This window comes from Falco cherrug, chromosome 7, assembly GCF_023634085.1.
Source record: "Falco cherrug isolate bFalChe1 chromosome 7, bFalChe1.pri, whole genome shotgun sequence".
In the NCBI taxonomy this organism is placed as follows: domain Eukaryota; kingdom Metazoa; phylum Chordata; class Aves; order Falconiformes; family Falconidae; genus Falco; species Falco cherrug.
This window is the reverse complement of record NC_073703.1, coordinates 44,756,467-44,780,134: the sequence shown is the minus strand read 5'-3', so window position 1 is coordinate 44,780,134 and position 23,668 is coordinate 44,756,467. Positions and strand designations below refer to the sequence as shown.

Here is a 23,668-nt window from a genome sequence, read left to right as displayed (position 1 = left end):
AACTGATACATTTCCAGAAATTTCTAGTTGTGATAAATGGAGTATTTTTCCAAGGAAACTGCAGGGGGTAGGAGAAAGTGGGGGAGGATGCAGGGGAAATAACCAGTTTTAATCACAACACAATCACCGGTCTAAAAATCCTGTTTATGCGTAGGGGAGATATCCAAGAGGTCACCTGCCATAGCTTTTTCCACAAATACTGCTTCATTGCCACATGTCATCAGCCTTCCCCTCACTGCTTTTTCCAAATGCAGCAACCGCTGCCCTCATGACTGTGTAAGACACCTAACCAGTCTAACAAAGCAGAGTAACTGAAAAGCATTGCTCTGCATTTGTTCAGTGTTGTGGCTGATGCCACTTGGAATAAGCAGGAACCAGATTACAGACTAAACTGTTCACAAAACATCTTGCTCTCCGAATACTCCTCTCAAAATAATACTACCAAAAAATCTAGGTGGGCAGTTCTAGGACCTGCCATCTTTTACTTGTCATGGCAAGAGATTCAACATGGTTATTCACGGTACACTTGCAAAATCATGGGCAACTTGTAGGCAGAGAAAATGACACAAAGATATAAAGGACGCTTCATTTCACGTGTCCATTGAGTCTTAGCCTCACTTTTAAGAGAGCTGAGTGATGTCACCCATGACAAATATAATCCTAGCCTTTTCTGTCCAAAAAGAACAAAGTACCATTTTCTTCCCTATGGGATCCCTAAAAGCAATACAGGCAGGTTTTCTGCATTGCTAACCTGAAGAAGGTTTGAAGCAGACCTTACAAATAAAGGAATCTCTCCTTCTATCTTTCCCCTAATTTCCTCCATGATAGAAGGGCTACTAACCATCAGACCTGAAACTACAAGTTTTAGAAATATGAGTACATGTTCTGTTGGCATGATTTCATGCTAACACAAACACTCCATACTACTCTACCACCTTTCATTATTCATTCCGATATAATTCCTTTACTGAAAAAAGAAAAGGTGTGGAAAGAAGAGGGAAAGGGTAATGGGGACAAGAAGAGAAAACCCTGAAGAGTTTAAAATCCCCACAAAGCTATTTGCCAGGAGTAGGTTTGGGTGAAGGGGCAGAGGGGAAGGAGGAGGAGGATTGGTGAGAGTTAAATCAACAAATTGTGAAAAGTAACGCTAAAATTGATGTGACTTTCTATTATTCATGCTACACAGATATAATCTAAAAATTAAAACTTTAGTTTCTCATTCCTGTATTTTCTTCTTGGAAATTTATTTCTACCACTCATCTTCACATGGCTCTTTATTCCAGTATTTCTAGATTTTAGCCTACAAATTAATTTGTGTTGTATGTGTTCTGTTTAAATGAAGGACTATAAAGATTCAGAGGTAACAATAAGAATTGCATACACACGCATTGCTGTTTTATCTGCTCAGATCCTCTGGCAGCTGCTGACGTGTGGGTGGTATTTGCTGTTCTTGTTTTCCCTTGCTGTACTATACATAGACCCTAAAACCTTGGGGTACCTCATTCACTTTGCTATGACTCTGCAAGACCCAGTGGATGGTTCTTGAAAAACTCAGTGTAGGATTAGGGATCAAATTATAAATCCTTGTGAGTAATAAACTGGAAGTGTCTGTAAAATGCCATACATCTCTGCAGCACTCTTGTGATAATAATAAAACCACTTCTCAGAGGAGAAAAGGAAAGTATGAACTATCTCTTTAAAGCAGCTGATCTGTCAGTCTCAAAAAAGGTTAGGGAAGGATACAGGTTAAAAAAAACACAAAATCAAGGGAAAAACCCCCACAAAACAAACAAAAAACCCGGAAAAAACCCAACAGTAAATGTCACAGCGATATTTCCTGGAAGAGACATGTAAATGTTATTTATCGTGCCAAATACACTTCCAAAGCAGATGTCTTCCACAACCTATTTTACCCAGCCACATCAAAATAAAATAGCTGCAGTTTCAGCCTTCCAGGCAGTATTACCATTCACAGCACAGGTCTCTGTAAGGCCAGTTCATCCCAGCACAAGAAGAGCAATTTGGCTTTTTTCTCTACACTGCCCTTCAGCCTTCTCTCAGCTGTATCAGCTATACAGCATGCCTAGTTTATCACAAAGCACAGCTGTCTGAGGCACTAAGAACGAGCCCTTATACGGGACATCCTGACCTCCACCTTTACGCACAGACCTCTCTAAAATGTTTGTTACCCTAGACTCTCCTACCAGAGGCACTCAGGCTTGCTCTGCCTTTTCCTTTGGTATTGCAAGCTTTGGAGAGTTTGGGGTTTGGGTTCAGGCCCAAAAGCTTTGGTACCAAGTGTAGAAGTTTGTCAAAATAACGTGAATCTTCAAATAAATGTGATATGTTTATCTGGCAAAGATGTGACAGACAACTAGCAGATTCATTTCACTGTGCTTCCTTTTACCCCCTACCCCTTATCTATTTATATACATAGACTGTATAGATCTTAGGACAGAGATATGCACAACTTGAACATTTTTACAGAGCCCTGAGAAGTAGTAGACTTGAGTGACAAAGAAGCACTCTTCAGCAAAAAAAGACTGTTTCTTCAGGGAAATTTTCTGGAGGAAAATTTTGGAAGGTACACAGATCTACAGCTTTTGTTCAGTAAAGTCTAAACAAAAAAAAAAAACTGAGCCAAGCTGCTGCAAAACAAAACCACTGATTTTTTTTTTGGAAGTAGAATCACCCATTCAGTTTTGGATGAGTTCAACATTAATCTACATTGTTTGAGTGTGCTGCCTCAGTGACAGATGACCTTAGCTTAGGGTCCTGTTTCTCCTCTGCTGCCCAGACGTCTTGCACATCTCCTGCTCCTCTGCCCTCCTGAGCAAGTACAAGACAGAAGTGAGATGCCAATAGTTATGGGGCACTTCCCAGGAGCTGAGGCTAACTACTGAGTCCAGCCTTTAGACCTAAGGGAGTTCAATCAGCTGAATACAAACCCCCTTGATATTTCACATTTACATTTCAAGTTTGGCCAAGAGTTAAAAAATAAAAATAAAATCACAAAACTAGTCTCTCCCCAGAAGAGCAAGTCAATTTACAAATAGTTCTACTTAAGAACAATGATGAAGCTACAGGATCTCACTTGCCAGAACATGTTACTGCCATATATACTATTAATACATTACAGCCTCTCAACTTCTAAAGTTTGTCTTCTTGACTGAAATCCAGTTGCTATATACATCTACAAGCAATTAACCCTTGAAATTAAAATCAGACAGCACCACCAATAACAGGAAGAAGTTCATCTGTCCACAGCTAAGAAGCTTCAAGATATGTTGCATTCTCAAGGTCTTGAGCTGAACTGTGCACTGCTTAATAATCCTTTAATTGGAATAAAGGTCTCATAGCCAGTGTCAGCACACATCCAGGCACTGTTACAGCACCAGAGAGCACCACTGCCCCGGGAAACTGTGGGGTTTTTTTCTTTACCACGTCAACAGAACACTTTAATCTACAATTGAGAAACAGTGGAGAAGCTGTTACACCAGATCTGTTGCCCTCTCTGTGGGCGACCTCTATCACATATTCTCAAAAAGCAGTCTGTTGCCTCTCCACTCCCCTGCTCCTCCACCCCCACCCACCGCCTTTTTTTTTTTTCTTCTTTTAATACAATAACGACCCATGCACAGTACAACAAAGTCCCAATACAGCAAGGGATGTATGCAGCACTGGGTACAAAGTGTCTTTCAATCTGATTAGACTGTTTTTCATTCTCTCCTCTACAAATGCCTCCTCTCTATCTTAATATTATTCCCTTCAGCTTTGCTTGAGCCCGTTAGCTTACACTCCAATTTGGAAAACATAAAATATATCCTGAATTTAGCTCTAAGGAAAGATCAAAGGCTCCAGAGACTCAACTCCTCTGTTTAGAGTCCAAACTACACAACTGCATAACACTCACACACAGGGCTTCTCACATGTGCATTGGTGCTGCTGTTGTAGAGGCCAAAAGGAGAGGAGAAGGGAACAAAAGTTTCTACGGGCAGTTCAGTCCTTTAGCACAAGGTGTTGGGCTTTAGATTTTCAGCTTTTAAGGGGGGTTTTGCAACACAGGCTCCAGTCCAGCCTTAGCTAGGCTCGAGTCATCCAACCATTTTACAGACACCATTGAGCTGCCATCACAAGGCAATATAGTTTATGTTTAAGACTGCAGGTATGTATTATGCTAAGAAATAGAGCACATTCATCGTTTTAAAACGTCAGAAACAACTCATTTCAGTTCAGTCAGAAGGGCACTGACTGCAGCACAGCATTGGTCATACTGTAATATCAAGGAACATTTCCAAGAAAAATGGTTAACTCCCTCTAGTTCTCTCTCCTTCTATTAATCAACAATTTCAATTTCTTCTGTGCTAAGTAGCCATATTTAGTTTCATCATCCCACACATAACATGCATGGTTACAAGCTGAACATGAGACTTTCAGATGACTGAGATGTGGCAACAGAATTTCTCCAAACGTCTTTTCTCTCTTGACCTCTAGCTTAGCTGCATGTTTCATGTCAAGAGCTATGCACACAAGGAAAGATTTGTCTCCAGGTGTCTCAGAGCTTATCCCTCAGAATTATTGATGTGGCATGTTGTAAGGGAGGACTTTGGGTTGCTCTTGCACTGTCACTCAGGTGGTCTGTCACCACAAACAAGCTAACTTAGAAGACCTGCTTGGGCATTCTGGAATGTGCACCCTGATGTTGTGCCCAGCCTGTGGCAAGTGAATACAGCCAAATATTTACATCAGTGATATGTACTGATCACTGTACTCCTCCATGCAAAAGAAAATTTTGCATATATCTTTCAAGATACACTTGTTTTCCAGAGATGCAGAGGTATTTATCATCAATTAGGAGAGAGTAAAGTATCAAGAACAGTACATTTTTGAGTCTGCAACTACAACAAATAGAGGGCTGCAGAGCTAGCTTTGGGCAAGCTGAAATATGGCCTCGCCTTTTGGATACCAATCACAAGATGAAAGTGTTTGGATGAGGTCATAAAGCAGCCAGTGAAACCCTGTAGATCTACTGCCAGCTGGTTTCACAGAACTCAGATTTGAATAACTTTGCTAAGGCTGAGCAAATTACCCTCAGTATGTCACAGGCTAAGGTCAAGATCTGCAGTACTGAAAAGAGAAGTTGAATAGATATGGATATACAACCCTGCTCCGCTCCATTTTTTATGAGAAACCCCACTGAGGGAGGATTTCCTATTGCACAGGATCTCTCTCATCATTAATAGAATGGGCCAAAGGACTATCAGAACAGTCCAATTCACTCCAACTTTCAGAGAGTATATCAAGTGAAGGCATTACATGCTTTTGTCAAATCAATCCAGACACCACAGAAATGCTGATGCTCCTCACTACGCTGAACTGGACTGGCTGTGAATACTGCAGGGGATCCACATCTAAGCAGCTGTCCTCAGGAGTTTTCAGGCAGAGCCACGACCAGGGTATGTAGGTGACCAACTACAATCTGAGGTAGCAGTTTCCCAGGAAGAGGTAAGAGAGAAATGCCAGTATCTGTCATGAAGTGAAATCATCCTTCATCTAACCAAGTGCATGCTTGCGGTCTCCTTAAGACATGAGGGACTCCAAGGAGGTGAGTGAATAGAAAAGAAGAATAGGTAACAGCAATTCACTTACAAAAATAAGAGCTTTAGCATAACTTCAGTATAGCCCCAATACTGAGGGAAGGCATTTCAGAGCTTCACTGACTATTAACTAATTAGGGATCATTAAGAACCATGATAAATTGTTTCTGCTCTAGTCACATCAATGACAGCAACTAAAAATGCATGACAGATAATTAAATGAAGAATACAAACATTCCATATACATAGCAAGACTCAGGCTATGTTCTGTAAGAAGTGTTCTACCAAAGGTTTGCAAAACTTAGTACTATTGAACACAGATCTCACATCCTGGAGAAGCAACTGGGAGTGTTTATGTAAGTAGGGGATCTCCTCAGCCTTCCTCTTGAATTGCATCTAAGTCTATGACATTCATGTTTCTGGATATCAGAAGCATCACTGAGAAATCTATCATATTTATTAGAGAAAATTTTAATCTTTGTAGCATTTGTATCCAGTCAAGTCTTGGTATCTGGGTCCGAGAAAGGTAATTGCTGCTCTGAATTGAGGCAGCAAGACACCTTTAAGACTATGTCCTTCATTTTTCCCTGCCACTGTTCTCAAAGCTCAAATCTCATTTCTCTTGACATTGACGATGACATAACATTAATGCAACAGTTTCTCTAGCAGCTTAGAGCAATCTTGTTAATGAGTCTTACAGTGACAAGACTCAACAATGCCCGAACACCACCACAAACTATCTGGAACCCTGAACTAATACACTGTTTCACTTGATGGAGTTTAATACAAATTAGACACCAGAATTTGTGGCTAACATTTTACATAAGTACATCTCTTATGCCAGCTTTGAGTAAATAATCACTCGGAAGCAGACAGCAAGTATTAAACAGCAGAAGGTTTTAACCACAGAATAAAGTATTACAAGAATTCTTGTAAATTCTTGATGAGGGGTTGAGAACCACAGTGCACTCTCCTGCATGGCCTGTCAACACAAAGCCAGAAACCTGTTGGAGATGGCTGACAGTTGCATCGCCTTTTGTTTGAAACATTCATTAGAACTACTGAGCGTCCGAGTCAAACGTTGGCCTTCTCGAATAGTCAAATGCTTTTCAGAGTATGGGAAGCAGATACTGGATATGATATTTGATGTGCTTATACCAACCAATCAGTACTAAAGATTTATTTTCTAGTAAAAGAAATCTATTCATATATGAAAGAGGTACACAACTTTGCTATGTTGAAAGCAGCTGTAACATGACAGACTACATCTTTATCAGCATTGAATCCAATATGAGTTTTTAGTCAGCTTACATGGGAGATCACAAAACACTAAAACCAAAACACATACACACCCCTATGGTGCAAGACACAAGGACGGCAATTCACTATGCAAACTGTTTTTCTTTGAACACTAAAGGAGTTTCCCATGGAAGTTACTGGCTGGTGAAGTTTATGTTGTTGTGCTCACTTTCTGACCATCTTCATTCAATAAACACATTTAAGGTTTCTCTGAGGAGGTAAGGAAATTCTGCCTGAAGGCCTGTAAAGATGCTTAGACTACACAGAGCTTTATTACAGGTAGAGTTGAGGCAAGCTGATTTCAAGATGACCTGAGCCTTTCTGGTGTCTATAATCACCAGACTCCAACTACTTGGCTTGAAGCATTTTTGTTCCCCTTGAGCTGAATTATTTTGGAAATTTTCAGTCACATTGTTTCACCCATTTCTGAAAACAGTACCAGTGGAACAGCTGTTTGGTGTCTACTAAAATCCAAGATGAGATAGGAGTACAAATTCCTGCTTTCCTGTATCACGCTGAAAAGAGCCTTCAAGACACATGCGGTTACCTTTCTATTGCACTGAGCACTGGTAAAGTCTCATTAGAAATATTTCTACCCATTTGAGGGAAGAATGATAAAATCGAGCCAAAGAACATCCAGATAGAGAGAAAGGAAAATGATAGAAAGCTAAAATATGCCACCTATAAGAAGTAGGTTAGACAGCTAAGCACTGTACAGCCTTAAAAGGCTGAGGGAAGCCAAAAATCGTCATATATGTGAAACAGTGCTACGCGCCCGCCACCCCACCCCCCAAAAACCCCAACCCAATAATATGCTGTCAATGTCAGTTTATTTTTCTTGTCCTATCCATTATTGCCAGATGAATAATCGAGACAAAACACTTGGCAATTTTATTTTTATTTTGTTTTAAATGCTATGATAGCATGCTTAGGCTGCTTGGAAGATCTGCCATGAAGGATATTAAGAACAAGTTAGACAACCATGTCTAAGACTAGTAAAGGTATAGTTGATACCACCATATGATGCAAGACATCTCTCTTGTTTTCTTCTAACTACATAATCATTGATTATTTAACCGTCTACAGATCTAGATTCCAACTACATCTCCACATAGTCAGTTATTCTGCAAGTCAAACCCCTGGCTTCAGTATTTTCTAGGTGCCAAACACACAAAACTAGTAAATAATTCTTTATCAGACTTGATTAAAGGGGCCTTTAAAGGTCATCTAGTCCACCCCACCCCTGCAATGAGCAGGGACATCTTCTACTACATCAAATTGCTCAGAGCCCCGTCCAGCCTGACCTTAAATGTTTCCAGGGATGGAGCAGCTGCCACCTCTCTGGGCAACCTGTGGCAGTGTTTCACCACCCTCATAATAAAAAATTTCTTCCTTATATCTAGTCTAAATCTACGCTCTTTTAGTTTAAGGCCATGACCCCTTGTTCTGTTGGTAACAGGCCCCACTAAAAAGTGTCCCCATCTTTCACACAAGCCCCCTCTAAGTCTGGAAAGGCTGCAATAAGGTCTCCCTGGAGCCTTCTCTTCTCCAGGGTGAACAAACCCAGCTCTCTCAGCCTGTCCTCATAGGAGAGGTGTTCCATCCCTTCCATATTTTTGTGGCCCTCCTCCAGACCCGCTCCAACACGTCCATGTCTTTCCTGAATTGAGGGCTCCAGAGCTGGACACAGTCCTGTATGGGAGAGGAGGATGGAGACCGTCTGATTGTTACCAATGGGAAGTAAGAAAACAGCTGGGTCTTATGAAGGAAAGTAAGAAAGAAAAAAAATGTTTATCTGGCCAAAAGATGTTTGCACGTTTATAACCATATATAGCTATGCAACTGCATGAACAGCTTCCGCCCTGAACCTGGTGGAACATACAGCTGGAATTTGTATCCAGGCTTAGAGATATAACTTCTTTACACAATAAAGTGTCTCTGGTTACACCACAACCCGAGTCCGTGCCTTAATACAGCACAGTCTGGCAGGTGTGGTCTCACCAGAGCAGAGGGGCAGAAGCACCTCCCCTGACCGGCTGCGCAGGCTGCTTGGGATGCAGCCCAGGATACAGTTGGCTTTCTGGACTGTGAGTCTACGTTGCCGGCTCACATCCAGCTTTTCATCCACCAGTACCCTCAGGTCTTTCTCAGCAGGGCTGCTCTCAGAATCCCTTCATCCTCCAGCCTGTATGGGTACCAGGGGATGCCCTGACCCAGGTGCAGGACCTTGCACTGGGCCTTGTTGAACCTCATGAGGCTCACACAGACCCACTTCTCGAGCTGGTCCAGGTCCCTCTGGATGGCCTCCTGTCCCTCAAGCGTGTCAACTGCACCGCTCAGCTTGGTGTCATCTGCAAACTTGCTGAGGGTGTACTTGATCCCACTATCTATGCTGCTGTTGAAGATATTAAACAGTACTGGTCCCAATACAGACCCTATATATACACACTTTGCCTGCTGCAGCAATGCTCCTTTACTATACCCCTAATTCATCCCTACATTAGATAGCTGCTGTGCACAGGCTGATGCAATACCGTACAGGGGGAACAATGTTATGATAAATGCAATTAAGGATTACACTGTGAAAGATACATGTTTACAGGTGAATTAAGGTTGCACAGCCACACTTCATTCTGGAAATATTTCTGACAGTTCTGGCCATGCAACCTTAGCAGTATTATTTAACCAGGCTGTTGCTGCACATTTGAGGTACTGTTACCATGCAGCCAGTTTACAGTTCCTGTTCTTCTCTGACTGACTTGAAAATTTCTCACTCTGGTGGAAAACAGAGAAAATCATCTGCTTCCCAGTTCCAGGATTATTTGCTTGAAGGGTAATTTGGCTCTCTCATGGCCTGTTCTTTACTGAGATGATACCAAGAGGATTGTCTTGGTAGTGCCCAGTTGTTTATAGGATTTTGCAAGATTATATCCAGTTATTTCCTCCCCGTCCCCATAAAGTTCTTGATTTCTCTTCCTTCTCCTTCTCCACAGAAGGATTTAAGAGGACCGTTTCTGAAAGGGTTAAGGCTAAACTTCTCAATTTTTGTGAAGGCAGTTTGCTTAAGACAGAGAGATGAAACATGTGCATCAGAAACCAGATTCAAATGAAAATAACAGTATTTACACCCCTGACACACACAAAAAGGAAGAGCTGGGACTACAGTTTTTTTCTGATAAGTGATCTAACCCAGCATTCAGTTATGGAGGGTTCTTTGCAAAGCCCAGCAAAGATAAGCAGCAAGGGAGAGAAACAGAATGGAAGAAGGATCAAGGAGAGCGTTGTTGTGCATGAACGGAGGATATCAAGGGTTAGCTACAGTGGAGAGCCCTAGCAGGAGTTGGGTAGAGCTGAAAATAGGCCGAGGGTTAAATGCTGAAGCCAGTTGTCAGCAATACCTGCACAGAAGCACTGACATCCACAGCAATAACAAGCTCATGACATGCTGTTGCCCCAGAGGCAGCCTTACAGAGGCACTCCTACCTACACCATCACAGTTGTCAGAAATGGGCTCTACTAGAAATGTCCATAGTTTCCTATTAGAAGCGCACACTACAGTAGTTAAACAGGGAATGACACATTTAGTTCTCTATTGCACTGCTCCCTCCAGACAAAGCAAGCTTTAAATGCAAGTGGTCAAGCCTTTATCGCTGTAGGAATTGGGCGGAGGTGGGGATTACAGGCAATAACACCAAACAGCAGCACATTCATGTTTTTAATCAAGTATTTGAATTGTTATTTGCAAATCATTAAGAGCAAGAATCAATAGCTTTTAATGGCCAGAGCAGCCACTGTGCTCTTTTCCCAACTTGTGGTATGCAGACTGTCACCATACACAGGGCAGTAATACCCTCTGGTTATAACACAACAGAGAGGAGGTGCTGACAGCTAGGGAGGCACTGCACAATTTCAAAAGCGCCTATGAATGTAAACTACTGAGTTTAGGGGTAACCATCACAAAATTACAGAATGCCTGGGGTTGTAAGGGACCTCTGGAGATCATCTAGTCCTGCTAAAGCAGGTTCTCCTAGAGCAGGTTGCAGAGTTGTGTCCTGGCAGGTTTTGAACATCTCCAGGAAGGAGACTCCACAACCTCTCTGGGCAGCCTGTTCTAGCCATCACCTAAGGGTGATCCTACATGACTTCTTGTTCCAAGTATTTCACTGGCTCCAACCACCACAGCAATCTAAGGTTTTCCAACATGTAGGAGAGGAGGGCAGAGAATGTCTGAAGAGATATATATGAGAAGAAGATGGAGAATGTCTGACCGGGCAGGAGATGAGAGAACAGCTAGGTATTGTGAAGGAAAGAAAGAAAGATAAACATGGATATTGAGTAGCAAAAAGGTGTCTGCATGCTTGTAGAGATATATAGCTATGTAACTGCATGAATGGTTTCTGCCCTGAGCCTGGTGGTGCATACAGCTGGAATTTGTATCCAGGCTCAGAGACATAAATATGAGCTTCTCTGTACAATAAAGTGTCTCTGGCTGCACCACAACCTGAGTCTGTGCCTTCACATGCCACACCAACACACAGCACCAGTGTTAATGTTATAATCAAACAACAGACCTCCAGCCAGTAGAGAGCACAGTAAGCAGGCACACAGCAGCCATGCACACTTTACACTTTCTAGATCAAAATAAGCACAAACTTTAAGTGAAACTCAAACACCCATTAAAGGAAGAGCAAAACCAAGCACAGCTTTTTCAAATCCAACTGTGGCAACACACAGGTTTGCATTTGCTTTATTCCAGCAGAATGCAAAAGCTACATGAGGAAAAGCATTTGAGAAGACAATTAGGTCTGAATAAAGGGAAAGGTAAAGAGTATTCAGATTCTTGTCACCTAAATGACATTTTTAATAGCATTAAATAGAACTTTTTGCAGGTTTCGTCCAGCTGTTACAATAACATGTAATACAACTAAAGATTCTGTGCATGCCTTTAAAAAAAATAATAAATCTAATAACGTCACAGCAGTTCACACATCACTTTGATGATGCATAATTCCTATCTCTGCTCAGACTGCATGCACTCATTTTTTCCACTAAGTTTACAGCTAACTGTTTGGAAAGGTGATCTGAATTGACAGTGATTCCACTGCACAAATTGACAATGCTGTACTTCAATGTGTAACATATACACCTCTGAAAAGCATATGCAGAAGAAATACACACAGGTTCCTTCAGTTCAACCCTCAATAAATAGTGATACAAATGTAAAGTAGCAATTTTGTTCTATTTACTGGACAAATCCACAAAACATCCCAATGTTTCTGTGTATGTGGTAAAGGAACTGCTGGTTTTGCAGATCATGTGGCTCTGTTTAGCCATAAAGGTGGTAGTGAAGGACCAATTTGAGCTCTTGAGCATTGCTAGATTATCCATGTGGCATTTCACAAGTCTTGACTTAGGCAGAAATATCTGGATGGCCACATTAATAGCAATAATAACCATATTACTCTTTGGCACACCTCTCTTCAATACATAACTTTATACTGAAATACAGTCATTTTGTTACACTGCCTTTGCTTTTGTCTGAAATATTCAAGCATCCAAACACCAGTAAAAAAAAAAAAAGTCAGTGTCTTTTAATCTCCATGCACTTTTAATGGTAACAATGGCTCATGTTAGGTCCCACTATGGCAGTTTATATTTGATAGCATATCAACTATAAAAAAAACCTAAAAAGAATCAGAATCTACAGAGCGCAGTTAAGTTTACATTTATTTTACTGTACTGTTTAAATATGGCACTGATTCTACACTGATTTTACACATCAATGATTGCTATAATTTATAATAGAAGAATATTAATAGGAATGAAAGTAAGTAAACAAGAATGCAATATGAACATTAGAAAAAAAACCCCACATTCCAAGAGTAGAAATATCTCCCAAGGGACACAGTGAAATCTTCCATCTCTTGATTCCTTTAACAGTAGGTTGGAAAAGCCCCGAGAAGCCATTACGGGAAAGACAGGGGAATCCTGCAATAGACTGTGGGAATGGTTTAACATGATCTGTCTACACCAATCTTTTCTGCCTTTAATTGAAGTAATTCTGTGGTGATCCTGTAGGCAAGATTATGGATGTAAGCATATTGTTGCTACAGCAATTAACACATAAATACTCAGCTCTGACATTTCTTATCAGCTAAGTATAAATTTCTGCCAGGCTGCTTCCCTGCAACATTTGGCAAATGAACCCAGTTTGTTCAGAAGGTAATTTATTGCACACTGGAGTTCAGTGGGTGTGATCACTGAAAAGGACAGATGAACAATCGACAGTTTGTGGAAATAATAGAAACAGCAACACATTTATACACACAGATGAAGATGACATCTCTAATGCAAACACTAGTAAGCAGGGCTTTTTTTATAACTACACAAATCACAAGGACTGATAAACCCAGGGGCCAGCACTCTCAACAGCAGGACCACAGATAGACAGCCTCCTCATCCCACAGCCAGATCGTTACCCCAGTAAACTGCATTTTTAAAATCATGAGTAAGCATTCTTCCGCTGAGAGATGTTTAGGCTGTCTACAATGCAGCTCAATGCAGGTTTAAGCTAACTCATTTGGGCAGCGGTAGCTAAGCAGTTGTAACAACATGGACTGCACAAGTAACATAAGAAACAGAATAAATCCTTAGGGAACCAGCACAAGGTGACTGCAGCTAACTTGACACCAACTTTGAATGAAGCATATGCATATTTGTATAAGCCTAGTGTCTGAGATGCATTTATAAGCTAAGAACCTTAGCCTAGGCTGATTTTCAGGGTGTCACATCAACTAGAGCGAGCTGCCAGTGGGCAGGCTCGTAACTTTGAAAAAGGGTGTCAACAAATTAAAAGTCCTGGTTATGCCAGTGATTTGTTAGGCCACCTGCAAGCCGTTTGGGTTTTTCTTATACTTGAGGTTCTTCTGGATAAAATATATTCCCACTTCTAACACAACTGCTTTTGGAAGCTAATTTTGCCCAGCGGGCACTCTGCGTGTGAAGTGTTGTGTTGCTGGTAAGTGCACAGCTGAAGTTGATTCAACTTGCTGTGAGAAAAAAACAAACTTGCATAAATGTTGTTACAGAACTTTTCAGTTCACAAACACACAGAAGCTTTGAAGAAAAAAATCACTTATAAAACTACCCAGAAGACAGCAGACTGTTCAAGGAACAGTCTTCATATAATGCAACCACCTGGTGCTGTGGCCTCATAAATTTACCAGGAGACAAATGCATTTCCTATTGTCCCTTGATAAATCTTTAAAAAAACATCTGGGTAATCTTTGCCAACCATCTTCAGAGCAACTCATTCCTTTTACTATTGCACCAACTGAAATGAGTATAACCAAAGGCAAAACGTGTTCAACAAGGCCAGAGGAATAACGGCGCACAATGATAGACAAGCCTGGAGCACGGCCCAGAAGCAATTAGCCTACAGGTTTGGCATGAGCAACCTTAGTTTATATGAACAGCCTAGAATTTAATAAAAGTAAGGCAAGCAGCAACATTTTTATTAACATTTCAGCTTTTTAAATATCTAAACAAAAAGTAGGCTTCAAAGACCACTTAATAGGGGCAAATGGGGAAAATGCTTTAAGCTAAGAAAGAAAACCAAACAGTAAAACAATTGAGACGCATTAAGCTACTAGGACATGGAACCACCAAAAATGTCTTTAGACACTGAAGAATCCTGCAGAGAGGACTCCCACTAGCATTAACTTATTTGATGGGAGTCTAAATCAAGACACAGGTCTCTAACAAGCTGTAACCCAGATCCAACAAGCATTCAAGTCAAAAGAGGAAGGGCCTTTCTTTAATTCCAGTAAAACTAGCCTTGACTGTTACTGCAGAACAGCCTGTAAGTAGAACTGACTTAAGTATTTTTAGCAATATTAAGTACCACTGGAGGAGGAGAAGACAGGGACAGGTTACTTTTGCTATCACAGCAGGTAGGACAAAACTGGGATGAAAAGCAGCATTAAACATTTGAGAAAAGCTTTTTTTCTGTTACCTTTTTTCCCCCTTGGTCAACTGTTGCTATCACCCTACCGACACCAACGCCTCTCTCAGCAGCAGCCACTGCCACTTTCACCAAGTCTAATGTGAGCATAAAGCCAAGTAGGCAGCCACCTTCCATTCTGCCTATGCCTAAAATTAGGGTTAGGTATAATAAGAAGAAAAATACAGGCAGAACTGCTATATTAAGGAAATAATTTGAAGAAAGGAGGCAGGAGGAGGAATAAAGAAGAACAGCAAAGAGATAATGAACTTGAAGCCCTAAGCTTTGCCTTTTGGAGTAATTAGGCTGCAAGTCTCAGGTTCATTTTCAGGCCCCACTGAAGGCAATATTCAACTTCCAGCTGGGCCAGGATTTCTGGTTTCCTCACAATTTCTTACATATACCTTTTTCATCCAAAAAATGAACTTCCCCTTGACCAGGCTAGAAATGGTTGTCTTTGAAGACAAATCGACGAATGCAAGGCCAGAACAATACAACTTGACACAGGAAACACCTGTTCACCAGGACTGACACACTAGGTCTACCAGAAGAGAAATTCAATGGCCATGTGCCCTCTAATACAGAGCAGCGGCAAGATAGTCATTTAAAACAGGATTAAGCATCACAGAAGATATGCAAAACCAGCCACAACACATTAGCAAATTCTTAGCTTCTAGAAGAGAGTCAAAAATTCAGAGACAGTGATCCTTACACTTCAGTAACGTCACCATACAATTGCCTGTCCCAGGAGACAAGAGGACCTCAAGGCACTCACAGGATCAAGAGAAAGGGAATTTTGATTAAAAGAATATACTGATACACACAGTAGCTATCTGCAAAACATAAAAATAGTAAAGAAAGACCATACCTCAAATACTGCCCACTTGCTACATGACCAAGTTGAAACAGATTAGTAGTCTTTTCAGCACTTGACCTCAGCATACTAACAGAGCTCAGGATTATCCAGCTTTCAAACTGAAAGAGGCAGAGAAATGCAAATCAGCTAAGCATGAGAAGCAGGTGTAGGTAATATGAAGTCACTATTAGACAGGGCTAGAGCAGACAGGTTCTCATTGGGTTATGGAAAGCTGGTCACCTGTCGGGAGAGGAGGAAGCTTTATTCTTTGCACCTGAGGGCTGAATATAACCCTCCTTGCCCCCCACCCCAGCCACATCGTGCCCCTTAGATCTGTGTTCTCCCTGTGTCTGCAAGAGACGTGCTATGTTATTTGCTTGGGTTTTTTTGCTTTTCCTGATATTGATCTGAGAGTGTTTGTGCATTTGTCTTTCCCGGCCCTCTAGAGGGTATTTTCTTGCAATTTAAGTATATATTGCTTTTGCTTTTAATGACCTTTTTTTGTGAGAAATGTGTTTTCTTCTGCAGCCTCCCTCTGTATTATACTGCTCTATTTTCTAACAAATATTTCTCAATAGGGTGTGAGATGATTTTTACTTTCCTTATACAAATTGCACATTCCAACTTGAGCTGAAGACATCACTTGCCAAGGAAAGCAGTGCATGAGGTCAATGTTCTCATAGAGCACTGTAAAGACAAACAAAACAGAAAAAACAAGGAACTGATGGTTATTCCCAGGAAAAGAACTTAATAAGCTGACCGCAACAGAATCAAACTGGAATCACATAGTCAGGACTTGGTTTAGGTCCTCAAGTAAAAAATCATACAAATGTTTCCGAGGCCTCATTAAGTGTTAGCTACTTCAATAAAAGCTGTGAAACAGAGTCAAGACATATTTTATGAATCAAATCTCCATAGGTTTACATTGTTTTCAAGGAGAAAGTCCCCACACCTGCAGGCAGTTAAGTCACAGTTTCAGTTCAGGTGAATATTAGACAAGGCCAGTGTGTTCAAGGGATGGTATGCAGCACCTCTGCACAGTGACTGACTTGCTCCTTTTCTGGACGAAGCTACAGAATAACCGAGATTGAGATGTACATTCAGATTCACCGTGATTTTACACTCTGGATAAACATTTACATCTCTGCAAATAAGCTACAAAAATGTACTGGAGCACGTTTTACACAAACTCGGTGGAGAGGCAGTTGATTATCTGGGGCAACTGGGTTGTTGCACACCTCAGCCAGGCATTTGTTGCTGCCCTGTGGGTAAGCCAGGTTTTTTTGCACCACAGAGAGCACTAGCATGAGCAGCTCCCAGGTTACTCACCCGGAGAACTGCGTAAGACAGCACTTCAAGGCAGGACCAAAACCAGCCAGCTGCCTCTTCCCCTGCACCTCCGGACAGCACCAAGGTAGAGCAGCATACATGATCACCTCCTTGGTTTTGAAAGAGTCCCATTGCCTATTCAGAGCAGAAAAATCTCCATTTACAACACTTGCAGGAACTCAGCAGGCACCACAGTGGTGCTGGAGAGCATTACATACCCCACCAAATCCCAAACAGCTGCCTGTCACAGGTGTGAGAAATCACTAAGCCTGTAATACAGCAGCTGCTGCTGGTTTAGACCACACAATTTCTCTTCCACTGTGCATCAGGACCTACAAGCCTCGCCCGAGTCCTGAACTCACCATCAGGTGGAAATCCTTGCCTTGTATCATACTTTGTTTGTGTGAGCAGCAGCTGCTCTTATAGCCCAACTTGCCTGAGTCCAGACTCGCTAAGGTTACCCACTTGCCTGTCTGAGGGGAAGGCTGTGGTCTCCCTTGGACAGCTGACCTCTGCGGACTGCAGCTCTGCAGGTGAGGCTCTGCTGAGCTGGGAATCATTTTCCATCTTCTCAGCACAACTCTCAGGTTTCTAAAAAGTGCACCCCATTGCTCATCTTTTCTCCTGTATGTCTAAAAGCATAATTCACTTCTGCATCTCTCTGCTAAGATTTATGAATAAAACAGTGTTACAAATGTATGACTTGGTTTCACCTATGACTCATGTCAAAAGCCTCTCAAGTAGAGTGGCCCAATTAGCAGGTACCTGTGCAGTTTCCTATTGCTCACACTTAAAGACATCTTTTAGATACTTTTGAAAAGTACAGCCTTGTTGCAATATTATCCAAGCAGCATCTTACTGTAAGGTTGAAGCACAGCAGGTTTTCTTTCAAGACAGTTTTTCTGTCATTCTCGAAACACGGTATCTTCTGCCTCCTCTAAGCAGTGTCATGCATTGCTCCTTAACGTGAATTTTGTCTTACTGGTTAGTCTAACAGCTCTGAGAAACTCATGCAACTTCATGAAAAAGCTAGAACAACCAGTTGTGTTGGAAAGACCCAGAGTTTAAATATGAGCTTTCATCCAGTGTCCCCTCAGAATCAGTGGGCAAAGCAGACAGGCTAACCCTGATGCACAATGTACAACACCTCTGTCGCACTACTTCTGTCCCCAGAGCAGAAGGTTCTCAAGGACACTGTGGTGTGTACACAATATCCACACAAAGCAAAAAAATCCTTTCAAATCCTTTCATTGGTCATTAAAATTCTCAACATTTAGGTGTTTTTCTTCATATGTAGTTCATTTACTAAATTCTAGGGATATTCATTCCTAGGGATTTAAGTCTTAAATTCAGGATTTGATTATTCTCTTCTTGCAAAAAAGCTGAGAAATCCCACTTTGACCAGGTCCAGTGGGCAGCACTGGAGAAGAAAATTGTACTTCCAAAACAGCAAGTAGGCTACAATGCTGCTGTTTGTCTGTCCAAACTCCTGGTTTTGCACATTCACAAGGACTGCACTAGAGATGGCATTCACTGCTCAGGTGAACTAGCTGCTAAAATCCACCCCAAAAACTGTCTCCAAAAAAAAGTCCTGTCTCAGGAACTGCAGCGCCTACACTCTCATTTGCTGCTTGAACCATTAAAACAAATCCAGAAATCTCCACCCAGTCATCAATCTGTAACTGCACATCTAGAGCTGAGTATACTGTGGTTCACTGAAAACCCCTGGACTAGTTATTGTAGCACATCACTTCTCAAACATTTGAAATCTAACACCTGTTCAAGATGGCTAAAATAATTGCACATTTTTAGTACCATGATACATTGTTAAGATAACCTCATTTAATATCAGATACTTTTTTTTTTACTATTATGAATAGCTTCTGAATCCCTCAATTTGCTTTGATGTGAAAAGCCAGGGCCTCGGCCATAAATTATGCTAAAGCCACTACTTGTAACAAATGCTCAGATTTATCAGCTGTCATAACCTTCATCAGCCTCAACCTCTACACTTTGTGAATCAGGGTATGTCCACAACAGATGGGAGCCTGCAAGGTGAAGCTTTATGTTAGCTGGTTTAGGTGCATAGGGCAGGCTTTAAATGCTCCTAAGAAGTAAAGCAATCCCATGCAGAACTGCTTGCAGCCACAGTCAGCTTTCTTGGTTCTCTCTGTGGCACAGTATTTTGCAGTGCAGATGTACTAGCAGTTTCAGGCAAAAATGCTTCCATGTGCTGGGCCCAGGCTTTGCCCATGTTCCATTAGCTGTTGACCCCTTTATGCATGTTCTTTTTCCCCATAAAAACTGGCACTGCCCCGGCTCAGTGCTCCTCGGCACTTAGGTCAGCTCCTGCCTCTTCATCTGTTACTTCTCTGCACGCTGCAGAGAGCCATCATTACAGTATGTCTCTCTCTTTGCAGGTGGCATCGCAACCAACAATAGAAGGTTGGTTACACATAGAAAGTTTTATCTCCACGTTAATCTCTCAATCCTTAACACCTTAATTCAGATAAGATTTTTGTTCTCCAATATAATGAATAGGAAGAGGCATGAGCTAGAATCTGTAACATCAACCTGATCAAGAGTTTCATAATGTGCTGCTGCCAGTCCTTTGCCACGTGGACCAGACAAATATTTAGTAATCTGCCATGCTTTTCTGATTACTGTTTCATAGACTACCACAACTCAACTCCTCCTAATTTTGAATGTTGACACAAAGCTCTGCGGCATTTCGAGACATACAATTATAAATACAGTCACCTCATCCTGACCTGAGCAAAACTCCTCAAAGGGCAAGCACTGGGCAGAAGCAGTCACTCCCATCAGTCACACCCCCCACACACACCCCCCGTTACAGCAGAGGTGTGCAGGACAGGCTGCTTTGCACCGGTCTTCTGTACCCCGGCTGAACATCATCATTGATAGCACTTATTTGTAGGGAAAAGTCACAGGTGTAATGGGTCCTGCCCATGGATGAGAAGACTTGGGGAAGTAGATGACCTGTTGTGGTCTTCAATAGCCCTGTTTTTACTAGCTACTCCGAGCTCTGAATTACTTACATACAACCTAAAAACGTGCAGTTAAGAATAAACTGCTTTAATCACTTTGGGAGAGTAAAAAAAAAAAAAAAAAAAATCACATAAATGGGTTAAGTTTTTTTTCATGAATCAATATACTCATCACAGTTAAACTGTTAAAGCCAGGTATGAACCTTTTGAAAAATATTATTCTTAAAGGATTATATTCTGTATCTGTAGAGGAATGAAGCTGGGTTAACTAACACTGATAATATACAGCTGTGGGCTGGCGGGTTGGCTGATGTGGATAAGGTGCAGGTGTGGCTGGTTATGTTAAGTAGTTGAGAGCCAATGAAGAGAGAGCAGCTGAGGAAGAAGCAAGAAGAGAGAGAACACATGCCCTGGATGAGGTGAGATGTGAAGAAGGCAGCAGAGGGACTGTATGAAGAGTATGATGGTATGAGATGGTAAAAGACCTTGTTGTAGCTTGATTGTTTGTTTGTGCTGCAACATGTATCTATATTTATCAACCATGAAAAATAAGACATCAATATGAGTTTATTTCCTGTCTACCCACAAAATCTCACATTTTAGAAAAATTGTTAATTCATCTTTGTTCAAGACATCCCTCCCCTTTCCAGTTATCCCCAGAAGTCCCCAAGAGGGAAATAACACTTCAGTTCTGTCTTTTTAACTTGCCTGATTTACATAACTCTAATGATATTTAAGTGCCTTTGGCTGCACTTTCCTTTCTCTGTTTCTTTACTCCCAAACTCTCAAGGCAGATGAAGTAACAGTTGGCAGCATCTTGCTCATTACAGCATTGCCTGTGCTGTTCTCAAGTCACGCCACTGTGGTTGCAGCTGGCTAAGCTGGTCCCCAGCCCTCACATGAATTCCAGTTTTCCTTTGGGAAGCCACTTTGAAGCGTCTTCCTCAAATGGGGAAAAGAACTCCTTTTTGGAGTCGCATTGTTCTCCCAGGAGCAAGGGCTGGAGGAAAGCAGAGAGGTGCTGCAGATCAAGCCAGCCTTTCACCTGCACCAACCATGCCAGGTACAAGAAAACACAGACATCACCCTGCCCAAAAGGCCAGGAAAAAGGAAAAATTACAACAAACTCTTATAAAAAAAACAACAAACAAACAAAAAACCCAACAAAAACAAAAAAAACCACACCAAAAAAACCAACAGACCGAAGAGATGCAGAAAAGGACAGGTTTCGATTTGGGCATTGAATTTATAGGTTAAGGAAAGGCAGATGTGGAGCTGAAGAGTTTGTGCAGAGGGAATGAAAGGAATATCAGTAACTACGCATGATCATCAGCTATGCTAATCTCTCTCACTTACTAAGGGTAAAGTGTGGGGTGGCCACCTCGAATCATGTCTTTTAGGGATGGACATATATTTCAAGATTCACAGTCATCAGCTGATATTTGACCTTCTTTGCTATTCAGCTTTGTTTCTGTTCCTCTTTTGCACACTCTCTCCACTTCCTCTCAGTACACGAAGGGAATTGAAGTATGGGAAACAGCAGTAACTGGTTTTCTTCAACTGCTACCCTGATAGTCCATGTGGGGAAGGAAAAATAAGAAACTGGTTCTCCCCATCACTCCTAGTGTTGTGCCAGCAGTCACATATCTGCAAAATTTCTGCTATCATTCTAAAAAGGGGCTGGAGTCCCCACCACGTACCCAGGCAGAAGATGTGGATGACCGCTGCCTCATGAGCCCTTGTGATTGACTACAAAGTGATGGTTTCCAAATGACTATGTGGACCACTACCGACTTTTAAACTGTTTAAAGTGCCATGCATAACACCCTCAAAAGTGCCTAAACCCTATTTTAATCCATGCTGTCTTCTTTTCCTTTCAGCCACATGCCACCTTCTGTGCCTGGCACAGTGTTAATAGCTTCTGCTGTCACCACGCTAAAGCACAATTCTCTTCCCATGATGAAAATCCAAGCAAACTGCATCCAGGTATGCTAGAACTATTGGACTTTTTGATTCACACAGAATAGGTGTAAAAAGACAAGCTCGCGGCAGTCCTTATTCAGGATTTTCTTGAACAACAATACCATTAAAACAGAAAAGCAGTCAGAAACACTTACGTTGCTATGATGATCCCCTATCCCCAGTCACAGTGTATACTCCATCTGTTGCTCTTACTAGCCTCCCTTTTTCTTCCTATCCTGGATTCACCAAAAAACATTTAGCATTGTGCAAACAGCATACAATGTCCTTTGTGTTCAACCAAAAGTAAAAATTCACTGTTTCATTGTTTTCAAACAACTCATAAAAAAGCTACCTTCTAATAGAAAGTGAAAGTCTTTAATGTGAAAATTAATAAAGACTAATATATTCTTTTTATGGGTTGCAATATAATCTTCTAAAAATTTGTGAGGACTGGACTATTTCATGTGATTACCTTTAACCAATAAAAACATTTGAAAGGAACATCCATCTCTCCCAGAAGTTTAACTGGAACAAGAGCCTGCAGGGTATTCACTATATTACCTTTTTAGCCATCATGAATTTACTATTTGGTTAAGAATAGACCACTGTGGATATACAACAGATTTTTTTCTCTTTTTCCATTTTAGAAGAAAGAAGTCTTGACATCAATGTACAGTTTGTACTAATTAAGGCAGAATAATAATGTAATCAATCCCATATATTAGAGTGTGACCTCAAAACCATGACAAAGGCACAGCCAAAACCCTCAGAGTCACACTGCAGGTGGGAGTGCTCCTTGGCACACAGAAAACAGGTTCCAAAGGATGTATCTACATCACCTGACTTGTGTATGGGGACTGTAACCTCCCAATATGCCCACCAGCACAGCATGATCTGCTGATTGTATCTTCCAATAGTGAAAAGATGCAACACTTTGGTTTAATGACCTTTGTACCCACTGTATATTTCCCTAAGTCAAGGCGAATCAGGAATCAAGCCCTGCATTATGAAAAATAATGCTTTGTATTGGTCTGTTTGATCGTTTTAAAAACATGGTACTCTTAACAGACAGCAACTACATGTACTTCCTTGGTTGTTTCTGGATCACCCACACTGTAATCTCCACAGCTCTTATTTTAGAGTAATTAGAAGCATTTTCTCCATTCCTGCCTCCCAAATGAACCCACTCCTATTAACAGCAGGTGACAAGATGCTGCCTGCTTACAACCTCTACAAATCCCTGTAAATACATGAGCAATTTTAATGTCCAAAAGCATAACTAGGTCTAGGCAGAGCTTCCAATAGTACCTTGAATATAATTATCAAATTTTCTCCCACCTCAGACTTCCTCATGCCTTCTATTGAGAAAGCTTCATGGCTTTCAATCCATCCTAAAGCCTCCAGCACCCCATTTGGCTTTCAAAATCATTGCATAGCTTCCTTAGTGCAGCATGCTCCTAGCACTATCTTGTCTGATCCTACACTGATCTCCTTTTCTATCATGGCTATCTTGGCTCAGAGAGAATGGCTTCTGGCCTACAGGAATGTTTAAGCATCTATGGATCATATCAGTAGAAAGGCAGTAAAAGAGGCTGGATTTCTGTTGACCGTACAG

At 41.4% G+C, this 23,668-nt stretch overlaps 1 long non-coding RNA gene across 3 annotated transcripts in view; it reads right to left on the bottom strand.

Moving 5' to 3' along the window:
* LOC114018033 (uncharacterized) overlaps positions 1 to 16,381 on the bottom strand; it is a 56,295-nt gene extending 39,914 nt beyond the window's left edge. Inside the window, exon 1 of one of the 3 annotated variants that reach the window (XR_008733347.1) lies at positions 15,767 to 16,381. This is a non-coding gene — a long non-coding RNA (uncharacterized LOC114018033). The remainder of the gene's footprint in view (positions 1 to 15,766) is intronic. The other 2 variants (XR_003563428.2, XR_003563429.2) reach the window with 2 other exon arrangements.
* Positions 16,382 to 23,668: the final 7,287 nt, after the last annotated feature.